At 41.8% G+C, this 17486-nt stretch overlaps 1 protein-coding gene across 1 annotated transcript in view; it reads left to right on the top strand.

Annotated features, from left to right (window-relative positions):
- The first annotated feature begins 13225 nt into the window (after positions 1-13225).
- LOC115161028 (uncharacterized) overlaps positions 13226-17486 on the top strand; it is a 45745-nt gene continuing 41484 nt past the window's right edge. Inside the window, exon 1 of the mRNA XM_029711712.1 lies at positions 13226-13325. The gene's annotated coding sequence lies outside the window, so the exon portion shown is untranslated. The remainder of the gene's footprint in view (positions 13326-17486) is intronic.

Below are 17486 nucleotides of genomic sequence, written 5' to 3'. Positions count from 1 at the left end.
GAAACGCAGGTTTAAGATATCTGTGCGTTGTTTGAGGCTAGATATTTTTACTTGTTTAAAACATCTTGGCAAGTAAAATTTTCCAGTTCTGTTAGCAGATAATTTTGCTTATTGTCACGACTCCTGCCGAGAGTGACTCCTCTCCCTGTTCGGGTGGCGCTCGGCGGTCGTCGTCACCGGCCTACTAGCTGCCACCGATCCCTTTTTCCTTTTCTGTTGGTTTTGACTTTATTGGTATCACCTGTGTTCCATTAGTGATTAGTTGGGTACTTAAGCCCGTTTCCCCACCTGTTCTGTGTGCGGGCTTTTTTCTTTCTTGCACTGTGTATTGTGTAAGTGGAATGTGTTTTTGGGTCATTGTATTTTGATTACACCCTGTTGTTATTTTGGGTGTATACTCTCTTTGATGGTGCATTTATTAAAGCACGATAGCAAACGCTCTTGTTTCCTGCGCCTGACTCCACACCCACTACATCAAGCGTTACACTTATTTAAGGTAATATTTCCTGCATTTTTTTTGTTTTTGAGAGCTGACTTTTTGCAGTGTATGTTGATTTGTTTAACCCTTTGGGGTTACTACATGATTCCAAATGTTTTATTTCATAGTTTTGATGTGTAGACTATTATTCTGCAATGTAGAAAATAGTTTAAAAATAGAAAAGCCCTTGAATGAGTAGTGTGTCCAAATGTTTATCTGGTTCTGTGTGTGTGTATCTACCTATCTATCTGTCTATTGGGGGATTGGAAATGATGCAGACAATTACATTGATGAAAGCCACAATCTATATGCAATATTAAAGCTGATCTACCCCCTAAAAAAGAAATAAACATCTCACTTCGGTGCCTTTATCTCTCTCTCTCTGAGAAAAGCAGAATAGCCTAACTGGTAATACTTAAATATACACAGCTATACAGAGCTAGCTACATGCTACGTACAAGGCTAGCAACACAATGACTGCCTGAAGAGCCAATCTAAAAGTGCCTTCAGAAAGTATTCACACCACTTGACTTTTTCCACATTTTGTTGTATGGATTAAATTGAGTTTCACTGGCCTACACACAATCCCCCATAATGTGAAAGTGGAATTATGTTTATAGAGATTTTTACAAATGAATGAATTAAAAGTATTGTGTAAATACGTATTCAATCCCTTTGTTATGGCAAGCATGAAGTTCAGGAGTAAAAATGTGTTTAACAATTCACAAATTGCATGGACTCATCTGATGTGTTTAACAGGATTTTTGAATTACGACCTCATCTCTGTACCCAGCACATACAGATAATTGTAAGGTCCCTCAGATGAGCAGTGAATTTCAAACACAGATTCAACCACAAACACCAGGGAGGTTTTCCCATGCCTTGCAGAGAAGTGCACCTATTGGTAGGTGGGAAAAAAAAAACATACATTGAATATCCCTTTGAGCATGGTGAAGTTGATAATTACACTTTGGATGGTGTATCAATATACCCAGTCAGTACCAAGACATTGGTGTCCTTCCTAACTCAGTTGCTGGAGAGGAAGGAAAACGCTCAAGGATTTCACCATGAGGTCAATGGTGACTTTAAAACAGTTTAACGGCTGTGATAGAAAACTGAGGATGGATCAACTACATTGTAGTTACTCCACAATACTAACCTAAACGACATAGTGAAAAGGAAGTTTGTACAGTAATAATACTCCAAAACATGCATCCTGTTTGCAATAAGACACAAGTAATACTGCAAAAAATGTGGCAATGAAATTAACTTTGTCCTGAATACAAAGCATTATATTTGGAGCAAATCCAACAACAAATAACTGAGTACCACTCTTCACATTTTCAAGCACGGTGGTGACTACATGCCTGTCATCGGCAAGGATGTTTATGATGAAAATAAGCAGAATAGCGCAAAGCACAGGCAAAATCTGTCACGTCCTGACCAGTAAAAGGGGTTATTTGTCATTGTAGTTTGGTCAGGGCGTGGCAGGGGGTGTTTGTTTTGTGTGTTTCAGTGTTTTTGGTTTATGTTCTATATTTCTATTTCTATGTTGGGTTTTTGGCAATGACCTCCAATTAGAGTCAGCTGATTGTCGTTTTCTCTATTTGGAGGCCATATTTAGTTGGGTTTGTTTTCACTTGTGTTTTGTGGGTGGTTATTTTCTGTATAGCCTGTGTGCCTTATGGAACTGTTATCGTCGTTTGTTTATTTTGTTTAAGTGTTCACGTTACTTTAAATAAATTAAGAAGATGAGCACTTTACCCGCTGCGCCTTGGTCCAAACCTTACGACGCCCATGACAAAATCCTAGAGGAAAACCTGGTTCAGTCTGCTTTACAGACACCTGGAGATATTCAACTTTTAGCAGAACAATGACCTAAAACACAAGGCCAAATATACACTAGAGTTGCTTACCAAGACAACATTGAATGTTCCAGAGCGCCCTAGTTAGTTTTGGCTTGAAATTCTATGGCAAGCTTTAAATGGCTTTGTAGCAATGATCAACAACCAACCAGCATGTTCATGTGTAATGAACCTGAAAAACCAGATCATACAGTGATATGGGCATTAAGTACTGCCACCTAGTCTACATTTATATCCACACCAAGAAGTCACTTGTAGTAAAAGGATTGCCTTGTTGAACTTACCAATGAACAAAAGCACAGCATAATCCCGACGCCAAAGCTTTCGGTAGACACTTGGTGCGCCCTGCGAGTGGGGAGACAGAACATACAAGGCAAACGTTCCAATGCTGTTCCAACGCATGGTGAACTTAAACCATCTTTACCTCATCAGCACAGTAAAAGAAAAACTATTAAAACATAATAAATGTACATTATTCTGTGGCTAGAGTGTAGTTGAACCACAAAGACACAAACCAATTGAAGAAAAATAGGCAGAAAACCAGATTTGTGACTCCAGTTTTGCTTCTGGAGCAAAGTAAGAAGCATGTGATACATAAGAACCCATTCCAGTGCTGCATCTCAGTAGTTCAACGTGTCCTTCTCTCCTTCCCTTCATGTGTACTGATCTTTAAGAATTGAACAGGTCAATTGGAAACAACAGCTTTCACCTATCCAGTGTCATAAGATATGTGCATATGAAGGAAAAGACACAACCAGAAGCCACTTAGCTACTATTAGGACTCAATCCTGGAATGTGCTCCAAAAGTCTCAGATATCTCCCTTCATAACACCTACGAGTCTAGGCGGACTTGAATGTGTATAATTTAACAGTTTTTAATCTTGTCCTTTCAAATGGTCAATATAGAAATCAAACAAGGAAACAAGACTTCTTTGATTGGAACTCACACCAGTGGTGAATCTCAAAAGTCCTTCCTCCAGTCTTCTCCCCACCCTCTCAAAACATGGAGAAGCAAGGAGAGCATTGTTTTTTATCTAAAGCCAGTATGCTAGGACAAAATAATCTGCAGATTTCTCATGCTAGTGACTAGTTGGAGGCAAATGATCGTGCAGAGACAAAGGATTAAGCTGTCAAAAGCTGACCAACTCCAGATATTTGTGTAAGTACAATAGAGTACCACAGTATGAGTCATAATACCCATAAAACATAGCGGTCAAACAAGAAATGGTTCCAACCGTCTTTCCACCATAGGACATTTTAGAAACACTTAAAATAAGGGATGTGTTTCATGAAGGTTTACCCTTGTGTGACGTTTCAATAACCGTGTAAATATCTGTAGAAAAAGGTTACTTATCAATTTAGTTGCTTGCATTTAGCCCCCAAAAATGAAATGCTAATTAGCTGCTAATGTGGCTATCATAAAGAACTACAAACGCCATGATGATCTGGACGCGACTGCTGAGGCAAAGGTAAGAACTAACTATGTTAGCTAAATTTCGACATTAATAAATTGGCAAAATGTATTTAAATTGACAATTCAGAGAGTTCAGTAATATGTTTCACCTCAAAGAAAAGTGGCATGTTTAAATATGAGATGAGGGCAAGCAGTTCAACACAGGTAGGTCACATTCACCATTTTGGGCTGTATATTATGGTCTATTATGACATCACATCCACATAAGTGTGAGATTCTAGAAGTCTCATTATTTGTGAACCAATTAGGATGTCACAACTGATCAATAAATTCCAAATGTTCTGTTTGAACATTCTGGCGTCTGATTGCTGAAAATAGAACACTAGTATCCAAGACAATCTAGCAGATTCCTCCTGAGATATAGTTAACACAGTAGATCACTATAAAATATAGAAAGTGCTACTCGACGAAAACTTAGTTGCAGAACGAGGTTAGAAGAAGGCCACTGTCAATCTCCTTTATGATGAGGAGATTCTTGCAACCGCTCCAGGAAGATAATGCTTTAACAGGGAACCTTGGAGCTGCCAGTAGCAACTCCATTCAGCCTGCCCTGCCATCTCAAACCAAGGCCAATGAGAAGCTTCCAGCGCTCAAACAAAACAGTTTAAACACCTCCAGAATCCCAGTACTGGAGTTGACTGAAGAAAGAAAGGGTGCTCTGCAGCGACTTGCCAGTTTGAAGGCTGTGGAAAAGAAACCACATCCTCCCTCCAGAATCCCAGTTCTGCAGAAGAAGAGGTCCATCTGCAATGGGAAGAGTCAAGGACTGCATGTAGCTCCAACACCTCAACAGTCAGGGAAGGCTACTGTTCCTCCCATCCGGAAGTCACTGCAACCCATCCGTACCAAGAGGGATCAAACCTGCGTGGTGAAAGACATCTACCTCCATAGTGCCAAGCCATTGAAGGCAGTCCATGGAGCCAATATGGTCACCAAGATGCCACTGCCTCCCATTAGAGCTAGAGTCACTGTGCCAAACAATGATGCCAAGAAGAAGCCATTCCAGCCAGTCAGACCAGAGGGCAGCCCTCGTCCTGCTTACAGAAGGCAGGTTCTGAAGAAACACGTTCAGTTCAAGACTCAGACCCTAACTGTACAGGATCTACCGCCATGCCCCGATGAGATGGTATGGGACGTCTTTAACTCTGAGCAGGTGATGGCATATATGAAGGCCAGGCTGATCAGTGTCACCCAAGAATTGAAACTGATTAAGAGTGGGGCCAAGATGGATGCTCAGGCTTTGGAGGAGAAAAACGCAAAAGTGCGGTTGAGAAAAAAGGTGGAGAAGTTCATCCAGGAGATCTGCCTGATGAAGGTGGATTCTGACCTATGGGAGATGATACGAGATAACGAAGAAGAGGAAGAAGAGGAAGAAAGGATTAAAGAGGTGAGGAGAAATGGAGAAGAAAGCAGTGTGGCAAGTAAGCCAAAGCAGACAACCACAAGATACACTGTGAGCAAGCCAAAGGAAGTCAAGAAAGGTTTGAATATGGAAGAGAAAAAGGAGGACAGACAGGTAAAGTAGCTTGACATTCCAAAGCCATGCTAACTGCTGATCTAGTGTAGTGTTGGTGATCACGTGTGTTTGTATCAGAGGAGGCTGATGGGAGGAGTTATAGGAGGATAGGATCGTTGTAATGGCTGGAATTAAATGAATTGATCGGAATCAAACGTGGTTTCCATGTGATTGATGTGTGTGATATCGTTCCTTTTGTTCTATTCCAGCCAATACAATGAGCCCATTACAATGAGCTCCTCCCACCAGCCTCATCTGGTTTGTACATATTATATATCTTGTCTTTGTTGCCCAGCTGCCCATTATTTGGCCCATCTGATAACATCCATTCATTCAGGTGGTGTTGAAACGTCGATTTGGGATGAGTGCAGCCAACTCCAAGCTGAAGCAGTGTGAGCACTGCAGCCGGTGTTTTGATCCTAGTCGCCTGGAGAAACACAGCGAGATCTGTGCCAAGCTCTCCTCCAAGAGCTCTAGACGGGGGGTCTATGACTCCACCAAGCACCGTCTCAAAGGCACTGTACTGGCTGGCTACGTGAAGCGATCCGTGGTGTGATGCACCAAGGGACCTGAGTCTGTCACTCTTTTGTATTTTGGATTGAACAGACAGACATACAGTGACTGATAAACCACCTGCTGCCCAAATGAGGACTTCTACCTTGGAATCTGTGAGGGATCCAATAAGAGGCAGTACTACTAGGAGGCAGTATTGTATCCAGAAACGTCTAAACCAACAGTGTTCAGCAGTTCCTCAAATCTACAGAAACACCTGAATAAAACACCTCAATAAAATCAAATCCAAATACTCATCTAAATCATTCTGTCAGATGTGTTACTAGTGCAGGAAAATAGAATAAATTAAATATTAAGAAACAAGGGAACGTATTTGTCAAATCTGAATATGAAAAGGAGTGATTTTTTTTATGAATTGGAAAAATGAAGAAACATGAACTAATTAATTTAGTTGTATAACTCACCAAATTTACACAAATAACTGAAGTTGGTCAGCTTTTGACAGCTTAATCCTTGGACTCTCGACATAATCCATAGATGATTACAATTATAATTGAATGATGTCTGCTAGACTAGTTGACTGACCTGTAGTGCAGGCAGAATCCCGTGTCTCCCTTCTCCACCTCCTCCTTGAACTGCTGCACACAGTCCAGGAAGGCCACCATGGCATGGTCAAACTTGTTGTCCCAGAAGAAGCGCAGGCCCCCTGTACAGTGCAGTGGTAGCTCCTACACACACAAGAAGAAAGAGAGAGTGGAATGTGCCATATACAACATGGCCTATTCACTGGTGTTGGCCTGGGCCAGTCTAATGAGCATTGGAAAATAGTTCACTCTTTTTTTCACAGCTCATTAAAAAAGGTTTGTTGTTTGTCTCCATATAGTAGCCAGCGGTAAATGTGTTCATGTACTGTACCTTTTAGTTCGAGACCTCACTTGTTGGTAACAACCATCACACATCCTCATCCATGCTTCACGGTGGGAACCAAACATGCAGAGATCATCCGTTCACCTACTCCTCGTCTCACAAAGACACGGCGGTTGGAACCAAATCTCAAATTTGGACTCATCAGACCAAAGGATAGATTTCCACCGGTCTAATGTCCATTGCTCGTGTTTCTTGGCCCAAGCAAGTCTCTTCTTCTTATTGGTGTCCTTCAGTGGTTTCTTTGCAGCAATTCGACTCTGAAGGCCTGATTCACGCAGTCTTCTCTGAACAGTTGATGTTAAGATGCGTCTGCACTGCAAAAATGTAAATCTAAGTAAGACTAAATATCTTAAATACTGGCAATATATGCATGTTTTTGGTTGGAGCATTTCACTTGTTTCAAGCTTTTTTGTCCCTAATTATCTTAAGATAATATAACTTGTTACTGAGATTGTGTTATTGGTTCTGAGTAACTTAATGCTCAAAACTATAATTAACAGAATTATAAAGCCATTTGATCAACACTGACAAGTACAAAACTGCTTTGTCAAAGTCAGAATTTCTTATTTCAAGCATCTTATCCTTTTCATCTCTTCACATATTAAGAACAGATAATGACCAAATGGAATTCACTGTTTTATTGTCAATCATACACACAGCACAGCAATCATGTAGACAAAATACAGTACAGAACAAAGACAGTACACTTTTCATATCTGGGGAACACACTGAGTCATTTGAACTGTTGCACAATTCTATTACTTCCCCAAGATGGTATTTGACTTGTACATAAGTTTGGCTCTTGTTGCTAATTGTGTAATGAGAGGTAAAATCAACCAGCTTTTCAGCATCCACTAACTCAGTGGCCTGTGCAAAGTGTGGGACCTCAACTTGATAAGCCATGATGTTTCTATCAAAGTGTATAGTTTGAAATGGTTGATATTCCAAAAAATAAAGCCTAGAATCAACAAGAAATATGTTTTTGACCAGTCCAAATTCTGCCATATTACCATTCAGATCATGGACTTCTGAGTTATGTATTTATTAGAATTGATTACAAGCCATTTCAGTGATACAGCATGGTTTACCTCTTTGAAACCTAGGAAGTCCCTCAATTTCCCATGTAACTATTGTAGATCTTTAACCTCTGATACAAGTCCCATCTCCCTTTCATTTGAAAAAACTGGGTGCATTGAACTGTCTACATTTTGGCAGCTTTCATATATTTGGTTCTGATTGATCAAAGACTTACAAATACTTTTTAAATTCAGCTTGGAAGCCCATACACATACAGTGAGGGAAAAAAGTATTTGATCCCCTGCTGATTTTGTACGTTTGACCACTGACAAAGAAATTATCAGTCTATAATTTTGATGGTAGATATTATTTGAACAGTGAGAGACAGAATAACAACAAAATAATCCAGAAAAATGCATGTCAAAAATGTATTTGACCCCCTCTCAATCAGAAAGATTTCTGACTCCCAGGTGTATTTTATACAGGTAACGAGCTGAGATTAGGAGCACACTCTTAAAGGGAGTGCTCCTAATCCCATCTTGTTACCTGTATAAAAGACACCTGTCCACAGAAGCAATCAATCAGATTCCAAACTCTCCACCATGGCCAAGACCAAAGTGCTCTCCAAGGATGTCAGGGACAAGATTGTAGACCTACACAAGGCTGGAATGGGCTACAAGACCATTGCCAAGCAGCTTGGTGAGAAGGTGACAACAGTTGGTGCGATTATTCGCAAATGGAAGAAACACAAAAGAACTGTCAATCTTCCTCGGCCTGGGGGTCCATGCAAGATCTCACCTCGTGGAGCTGCAATGATCATGAGAACGGTGAGGAATCAGACCAGAACTACACGGGAGGATCTTGTAAAGAATGTCAAGGAAGTTGGGACCATAGTCACCAAGAAAACAATTGGTAACACACTACGCCGTGAAGGACTGAATTCCTGCAGTGCCCGCAAGGTCCCCCTGTTCAAGAAAGCACATATACATGCCCGTCTGAAGTTTGCCAATGAACATCTGAATGATTCAGAGGACAACTGGGTGAAAGTGTTGTGGTCAGATGAGACCAAAATGGAGCTCTTTGGCATCAACTCAACTCGCCGTGTTTGGAGGAGGAGGAATGCTGTCTATGACCCCAAGAATACCATCCCCACCGTCAAACATGGAGGTGGAAACATTATGCTTTAGGGGTGTTTTTCTGCTAAGGGGACAGGACAACTTCACCGCATCAAAGGGATGATGGACGGGGCCATGTACCGTCAAATCTTGGGTGAGAACCTCCTTCCCTCAGCCAGGGCCTTGAAAATGGGTCGTGGATGGGTATTCCAGCATGACAATGACCCAAAACACATGGCCAAGGCAACAAAGAAGTGGCGTAAGAAGAAGCACATTAAGGTCCTGGAGTGGCCTAGCCAGTCTCCAGACCTTAATCCCATAGAAAATCTGTGGAGGGAGCTGAAGGTTCGAGTTGCCAAACATCAGCCTCGAAACCTTAATGACTTGGAGAAGATCTGCAAAGAGGATTGGGACAAAATCCCTCCTGAGATGTGTGCAAACCTGGTGGCCCACTACAAGAAACGTCTGACTTCTGTGATTGCCAACAAGGGTTTTGCCACCAAGTACTAAGTCATGTTTTGCAGAGCGGTCAAATACTTATTTCCCTCATTAAAATGCAAATCAATTTACAACATTTTTGACATGCGTTTTTCTGGATTTTTGTGTTGTTATTCTGTCTCTCACTGTTCAAATAAACCTACCATTAAAATTATAGACTGATAATTTCTTTGTCAGTGGGCAAACATACAAATCAGCAGGGGATCAAATACTTTTTTCCCTCACTGTATGTCTAACAATGGGACACAATGACTTTATCTGTGATGGCAAATGTATCATATAATGCTGTTTAGGTGTAACATTGCGGTCTGGAAAAAGCTCTTTCCAATGCTTCAAATGATTTACAATGAGTAACTTCAACCTAGACACAGTCACAATGGAAAGAACAGGTGCAAATACTATCTGTACAATCTCTATTAGCTCAATTGTCAGTCGTATATATGCATTGACTTCCAAACTCTCCAAAACAAATGGCAATATCCTTAGCAAGACGAGCATTTGCCCAGATGACTGTTTTAGTTTTCCATCACTTGACGTTAATGTACTAACAGAAATTGGGGATGGCCGATCGCTAACATCTAGAGGGGAATAAGAGAAACCAAGAATAGCAGAATTCACTGAGTCCAGATCAATCTGTCATGACACAACAAGATGATTCAAAATACATTGGGGCTATGCCCTCCAGAATTACATGCATAATGTCTTGCGGAGTTTGTTGTATGATATCAAAGGCTGAGAATTCAACTAACTTGCTCCTTCTATTGATCCCATATGTTGTTCTCAGGCTGTTGCGAAGCAAGTCAGTCTGTGCCTTTTCTATTTCATCACACTGTCTGACATGCTTCTCCAATGTCCTTTCAGTATATGCATCCTCATTGAAGTGTGACTGCATGTCCTCAAAAGAACACTCAGTGTCTGCACTTACTGTAGGCAAAGCCCACACCCTCTGAACCCTGCTAGTTCATGTTGTGCCAGAGTGTCTCCAGAGAGAGAGACCATGGCACCATATATCGTTTTCTGCCGTTAATAGTTAGCATTTTAACCCCACTGTACAATGAATGCATCCATGTCTTCCATGATTCTATTCAATATTACATCTACACCAGATTAATGGAGGTCTGCTGATCTAGCCCTGGCAAGTAGCCTGATAGCAGCCAGTTTAGACCTGTGTATTTTGGATTTATATTTCCTAGGGTGTAGTACACCATTAACAACTTGTTTTTTGATGCAAAGGATCCTAGTGGGTTACAGATCTCTATTTCTGTCATGACTTCTCCCGAAGTCGATGCCCCTCCTTGCTCGGGTGGTGCTCGGCAGTCAACGTCACCAGTCTTCTAGCCATCATTGATCAGTTTTTCATTTTCCATTGGTTTTGTCTTGTCTTCCTACACACCTGTTTCCAATCCCATTTATTACATGTTGTGTATTTAACCCTCTGTTTCCCCTCATGTCCTTGTCGGTGATTGTATGTGAAGTTACGTGTGTTTTTTGTATCGGGGTGCGACGGGTTATGTTTACCCATGTTATTTTGTACTTTGGTTTTGGAGTTTATTTTGTTATTAAATACTCCAGTCTAACCAATTTGGTTTCTCCTGTGCCTGACTTCCCTGCCACCTACATACACGATTATGACAATTTCATCTGTGTACAGAACAATCTGCAATGCATTTGGTTTCTCTGAAAATAAGGGATGTGATTTTAGAAGAGCACCATCAACAATGTCATGAAAAAAAACTTGCCCTGCACATCTGGGGTCCCATTTCAACCATAGACAAAATCGTTGGGTGTGATAAGAACTGCTCTAGACTTTTGACTAATGGTACATAATAAAATAATTTGTCTTTGATGAAAATGTCTTTTGATCCTCCACATTTCATCCTGCATATGGTTCCAGCAATTGGAATTTCCTCTGCATCCAAACAGCTTCTTAATAACACTGTCCTGTCTAAATGTTGTTGCAACGCCAGCAAAAGGGTCAATACAATTGTCAAATATATCCATTGCATCTTTTTCAAGTTGACCTGATGTGCTTCCTGAATGCTTCTTTAGCACTGCCTCCATCTGCTTCCTGAGGTTGTCCAATAGTGATGATTGATACTGCTGTACCCCAGCAACAATGTCATTCACACCTTTCTGAAAATGAGACAGTGAGAGAGGTGGGGATGTCATCAATCATGGAGGTTGGAACACACCATCATGTATACCTATGATATTCACATTTTCTTATGACATATTCATTAACATAAGGACATAAGGGATCAACAATAGTAAGGTAGACAACCTAGCACTGAGAATGAACTCAACCATCACTGAACCACTACAAAATGATCTGCATAATGTAACAAACCAAATGCTCTGTTCAGAAAAAGCATCTTACCTGAGAGATGATGCTTGGCTCTGGTATTTATCACAAAAGCAGTGGCATGTGTTGTCAGATTTTTAAAAAATGTTGACATTGAATGTAGTATCCTGAGGCTGGACATTACTAGTTAATGACAAGTATAATGTTTGTGACAGGAGAAGTGGTTGCGAAGACTGACTATGAATGCTATTAGTAAATCTAAGTACTTAAAAAAATATGGTCAATTTCAGTAGATTGCCACCAACCGAGTAACTTACTTGTTGCACTGTGACAGCTCCATGTTGGTCAATGCCCCTTTGCCCATCATCTGAGTCAGATGTATGGAGTTGCTGATCAGTGATGCTGGAGTTAGCTAGAAGACTTCACATTAAACCCAGCTTTAGCCATAAGAGTCATTATGGCTACAATGATCGAATAGCCTAATGGACAGTATGACTTTGGTCCGTGTATCGTCTGTTCATTAAATTATTTTTTTTAATCCAGAGAACAAAAAAAATACTAGCTAGCTACTTACTTGTTCCGGTGGTGCTTGGCTTTCCTCCGATGGCTGTTCATCTGGTCAGGTGCAATCAAGTAGGTGTTGAAGGTGGTTTCTCTTTACATGATGGAAGGAATTGTACACTATATTCCTCAGTGCATCCGTCAATACCACAGAGCAGCCAGAAATCAGGGCTGCGACTGTGAAATCTATTGATATGGCTCAATAACAGTTTCAATTAAAAAGTAATAAAAACGCAGCAGATAACGCACCGTCAAAGCATCTTAAACGTTACTAAACGCAAGTAAAACGTTCCCACTGCTTTCGATGAAAAGGGCTGAAAGAAGTGAAAATGATGTTCAGTATTTATAATAAAACCAAGTAATTTATTGGAGTAGAGAACAACACCACTGGGACTTTTAACTATACATGTATCACTCCGCTTTACAGGTGTTCTAATAACCGTTAATTACATTAACAATCGTTCTCTATCTTAAATTGTAACAAACTTCGCACCGCAAATATGAACATATTTCCACAAATAACATTTGAGTTAAATGATGAATGGTCGTCAGGAGAGGACGGTAACGTGTAGACCTACACAAAGTAGCAGTAGCAAGCTAGTGTGGAGGAAAATGTATGTGTTGCTTGGCAACAGTCCAGTCCCAGACCAGTTGGGGAACTATGTGTTGGCGGAGCCAAATAAATGATGAAATAAATAAACAAATCATAATCTGTTGTCGCATATTACTGTTAACTAATAAATTGCGCTTGTAGAACTGTTGTATATTAGCAATATCACACTCGAGGTCGTGCTGTTATACTGAATATTATTATCTTTGGCCTGCGGCCTCGTACCTACGACCGAATCACAGCCGTGCTGATATTCAGCACTCCCTCTCTTGTGATATTGCTTAACTGACGTACGCTCATCACATTATCTAGCTAAATAAGGGAGGCCTAAAAAACTAAAAAGTCAAATACGGTCCAAATCTTTGAGTCATCTAACAACACTATGAATGAAGATGGAATGGATGACACATATCCAGGCATGGACCATATATCAACCGCAGTATTAAAAGGTAATGTTCATTTGTTTACACCCGTCTACCTTTCTCCTTAGCAAGCTAACGTTAGCTAACGTTCATTTGAATTGGAAAGTTGGCAAACCAAGTTAGCATGCTCATTTTTATTAGATAACGTTGACTTTTAGCAGTTAATAACTGCACGAATGGCCATTCGTTGAAAAAACTTGAACTTTGGTTAGATTGAGTGCTTTATTGCCAGAAATAGTGTTAATGAGGTGTAAATGTGCCCTTTCTATTGACAATAGAAAATTAATAGAAATGGCGCCAAAGACAGCGAAGCTAAATTATCGATGGTGTCAGTCATTGTCTACAATCTTAGCTAGGCAAGCAAAGATTAACTAAGGTTTTCAATATGGGAGACAATTTAATGTTAACGTTAGTTTCATTAGCTTGCACTATCTTTTGGTTTAAAGTAATTGACATTAATGTTAATGATATACTGGTAGTGTAATTTAGCTTGGTAAATCATTCCTGCATTAACTGGAAAGGGAAGACAGAATGCTAATGTCTCATAACCTATATCAACCTGACACTTTGCGTCTATTAACTATGATTTAGTTGCTAATTACTTAACTATTTACCATGTGGTTACATGTATTTTTCAGCTGCTAATATAAGCACAGACATGCTGCCCAGCCTCTCTAAGGAGGATTTACGTGATCTCTTTCCTGGTCCAGAGCACTTCTTCAGAAGGAGAACCATTTGGAGATTTACTCATGGTGAAAATGAGGTAATGTTAGATTTTGACATTTGGGAGACATTTAATCTAACCATGCAGACAGTGTTTCCTGTAATCAAAGTAGCATTTCCTGGCCATCATTACAATACATGTATCTACAGATCTACTTGTTTTGGTGTTTGCTGTTAGGTTGTTGTTACAGTGTGGTGTTCTTTGCCTTTATAATTACAATAGAATAAATGTATGTCTTATACAGGGTGAAAAATCAGACCTGTGTAGACCAGGCACCTCCTCTGGAACCTGTGATTTCCGGGCTAGAGTGAGCATTCAGCCAGGAAGGGTGGTGCCAGCTCAGCGCTCCTGGTCTCCAGTACACCTCCTCGGTCCAGGATATCCTGCGCCGGCTCCGCGCACTGTGTCGCCAGTGCGCATTCACAGCCCAGTGCGTCCTGTGCCAGCGCCCTGCACTTGCCGGCCTAAAGTAAGCATCCAGCCAGGACGGGTTGTGCCAGCCCTAAGCTCCAGACCTCCAGTGCGCCTCCACGGCCCAGTACACCCTGTGCCTGCTCTGCGCACCCGGTCTCCAGTACGTCTCCCCAGTCCGGTGAGACCGGTTCCAGCTCCACGTTAGAAGCCTCCAGTGATGATCCATGGCACGAAGCCTCCAGTGATGATCCATGGCCCGGAGCCTGTAGTGATGATCAATGGCACGAAGCCTCCAGTGATGATCCATGGCCCGGAGCCTGGACGGATGATCCATCGCACGAAGCCTCCAGTGATGATCCATGGCCCAGGGCCTGTAGGGATGATCCATGGCACGAAGCCTCCAGTGATAATCCATGGCCCGGAGCCTCCAGTGATAATCCATGGTTCGGAGCCTACAGCGACGTCCCCCGGTCCAGAGTCTTCAGCGGCGGTCCGGAGTCTCCAGCGGCGGTCCGCGGTCCGGAGTCTCCAGCGGCGGTCTGCAGTCCAGAACCTCCAGCGGGGGTTTCCAGTTCAGATCCTCCGGCGATGATTCACGGTCCGGTTCCTCAGGCGAACCGGACCTTTATCTATCCTACCCTGCCTCTCTAAAGTCTTCGAAAGCCAGGTCAACAAACAGATTACCGACCATTTCGAATGCCACCGGACCTTCTACACTATGCAATCTGGTTTCAGAGCTGGTCATGGGTGCACCTGAGCCACGCTCAAGGTCCTAAACGATATCTTAATCGCCATCGATAAGAAACAATACTGTGCAGCTGTATTCATTGACCTGGCCAAGTCTTTCGACTCTGTCAGTCATCACATCCTAATCGGCAGACTCAACAGCCTTGGTTTCTTAAATGATTGCCTCGCCTGGTTCACCAACTACTCCGATAGAGTTCAGTGTGCAAATCAGAGGGCCTGTTGTCCGGGCCTCTGGCAGGCTCTATGTGGGTGCCACAGGGTTCAATTCTTGGGCCGACTCTTTTCTCTGTAGACATCAATGATGTCGCTCTTGCTGCTGGTGAGTCTCTGATCCACCTCTACGCAGACGACACCATTCTGTATACTTCGGGCCCTTCTTTGGACACTTTGTTAACTACCCTCCAGACGAGCTTCAATGCCACACAACTCTCCTTCCGTCGCCTGCAACTGCGCTTAAATACAAGTAGAAATAAATGCATGCTCTTCAACCGATTGCTGCCTGCACCTTCCCACCCGTCCAGCATCACTACTCTGGACGGTTCTGACTTAGAATATGTGGACAACTACAAATACCTAGGTGTCTGGTTAGACTGTAAACTCTCCTTCCAGATTCACATCAAACATCTCCAATCCAAAGTTAAATCTAGAATTGGCTTCCTATTTCGCAACAAAGCATCTTTCACTCATGCTGCCAAACATACCCTTGTAAAACTGACCATCCTACCGATCCTCGACTTCGGCGATGTCATTTACAAAATAGCCTCCAATACCCTACTCAATAAATTGGATGCAGTCTATCACAGTGCCATCCGTTTGTCACCAAAGCCCCATATACTACCCACCACTGCGACCTGTACGCTCTCATTGGCTGGCCCTCGCTTCATACTCGTCGCCAAACCCACTGGCTCCAGGTCATCTACAAGACCCTGCTAGGTAAAGTTCCCCCATATCTCAGCTCGCTGTTCACCATAGCAGCACCCACCTGTAGCACGCGCTCCAGCAGGTATATCTCTCTGGTCACCGCCAAAGCCAATTCCTCCTTCGGCCGCCTCTCCTTCCAGTTCTCTGCTGCCAATGACTGGAACGAACTACAAAAATCTCTAAAACTGGAAACGCTTATCTCCCTCACTAGCTTTAAGCACCAGCTGTCAAAGCAGCTCACAGAGTACTGCACCTGCACATAGCCCATCTATAATTTAGCCCAAACAACTACCTCTTCCCCTACTGTATTTATTTATTTATTTTGCTCCTTTGCACCCCATTATTTGTACTTTGCACTTTCTTCTACTGCAAATCTACCATTCCAGTGTTTTACTTGCTATATTGTATTTACCTCGCCACCATGGCCTTTTTTGCCTTTACCTCCCTTATCTCACCTCATTTGCTCACTTTGTATATAGACTTATTTTTCTACTATATTATTGACTGTATGTTTGTTTTACTCCATGTGTAACTCTGTGTTGTATGTGTCAAACTGCTTTGCTTTATCTTGGCCAGGTCGAAAGTATAATAAAAATAAATAAAAATTGTACAGTGGGGTTAAAATGCTAACTATTAATGGGGAGAAAACGATATATGGTGCCATGGTCTCTCTGTCTGGAGACACCCTGGCACAACATGAACTAGCAGGGTTCAGAGGGTGTGGGCTTTGCCTACAGTAAGTGCAGACACTGAGTGTTCTTTTGAGGACATGCAGTCACACTTCAATGAGGATGCATATACTGAAATGACATTGGAGAAGCATGTCAGACAGTGTGATGAAATAGAAAAGGCACAGACTGACTTGCTTCGCAACAGCCTGAGAACAACATATGGGATCAATAGAAGGAGCAAGTTAGTTGAATTATCAGCCTTTGATATCATACAACAAACTCCGCAAGACATGCATGTAATTCTGGAGGGCATAACCCCATTGGAAATCAAATGTGTTTTGAATCATCTTGTTGTGTCAGGACAGATTGATCTGGACTCAGTGAATTCTGCTATTCTTGGTTTCCCGTATTCCCCTCTAGATGTTAGCGATCGGCCATCCCCAATTTCTGTTAGTACATTAACGTCAAGTGATGGAAAACTAAAACAGTCATCTGGGCAAATGCTTGTCCTGCTAAGGATATTGCCATTCGTTTTGGAGAGTTAGGAAGTCAATGCATATATACGACTGACAATTGAGCTAATAGAGATTGTACAGATAGTATTTGCACCTGTTCTTTCCATTTTGACTGTGTCTAGGTTGAAGTTACTCATTGTAAATCATTTGAAGCATTGGAAGGAGCTTTTTCCAGACCGCAATGTTACACCTAAAC

This window comes from Salmo trutta, chromosome 2 (assembly GCF_901001165.1).
Source record: "Salmo trutta chromosome 2, fSalTru1.1, whole genome shotgun sequence".
Lineage (NCBI taxonomy): Eukaryota > Metazoa > Chordata > Actinopteri > Salmoniformes > Salmonidae > Salmo > Salmo trutta.
Note: the sequence above shows the minus strand (reverse complement) of the source record. Positions and strands in the feature narration are given on the sequence as shown.